This window comes from Cryptotermes secundus, unplaced genomic scaffold (assembly GCF_002891405.2).
Source record: "Cryptotermes secundus unplaced genomic scaffold, Csec_1.0 scaffold1695, whole genome shotgun sequence".
NCBI classification, from domain to species: Eukaryota; Metazoa; Arthropoda; class Insecta; order Blattodea; family Kalotermitidae; genus Cryptotermes; species Cryptotermes secundus.
The window spans coordinates 341357-342025 of record NW_019725862.1 but is presented as its reverse complement, the minus strand read 5'-3'; the positions used below and the strand labels follow the sequence as shown (position 1 = coordinate 342025).

The 669-nt window shown below is 49.3% G+C and overlaps 1 protein-coding gene across 1 annotated transcript in view; it reads right to left on the bottom strand.

The window, feature by feature from the left end:
- Nucleotides 1–669, bottom strand: part of LOC111863824 (probable tubulin polyglutamylase TTLL2) — a 25204-nt gene that overhangs the window by 8719 nt on the left and 15816 nt on the right. The window lies entirely within an intron of this gene.

The following is a 669-nucleotide window of genomic DNA, read 5'->3' as shown; positions in this document are numbered from 1 at the left end:
CCGCCGCGTTGGGAAGCCAGCGACTAACCGCTTGAGCTATGGCGCGGCCTCTAATACGAACTAAAGTACTTGTGTGTTCGGAATACAGAATCGTTCAGATTTATGAATTTTCAAACAAATGCACTAATTTTTTTCCCCTTTGGCGCTACAGCCCCAATTTGGGCCTTGGCCTACCTCCATGAAACTCTCCGTTTCACTTCGGTGGGACACCTTGGGCGGGTGATCACCTCGTCGCAAGACCTCTACCTGTACACAAACACAGAAGAAACGCACATACACACACAAACACCAAACATCCATGCCTGAGTAGGATTCGAACCCACGATCCCGGCTTCTGGGCGCGCGAAAACAGTGCATGCCTTAGACCGCCCACTCAAATTTTAAGTCAAATCAGTCAAACAAGTGCACGCGGTAGCGCAGTTGGTTGAGGCACTATACTACAAGCCGGACGGTTGAGAGTTCGATTCCCGATGAGGTCACTGGCACTATGGCCCTGGAGTCGACTCAGCCTCTAACATAAATGAGCACCAGGAATCTTCCTGGGGTAAACATCGGCCGGCGCGTAAAGCTGACAAGCTCACGGCCATCTGGAACCGATTGTCTAGAAAATGCGGGAGCAAGTCTATTAACACAAAATACATCATGTTGGAAGAGAAATAATTTTCACTA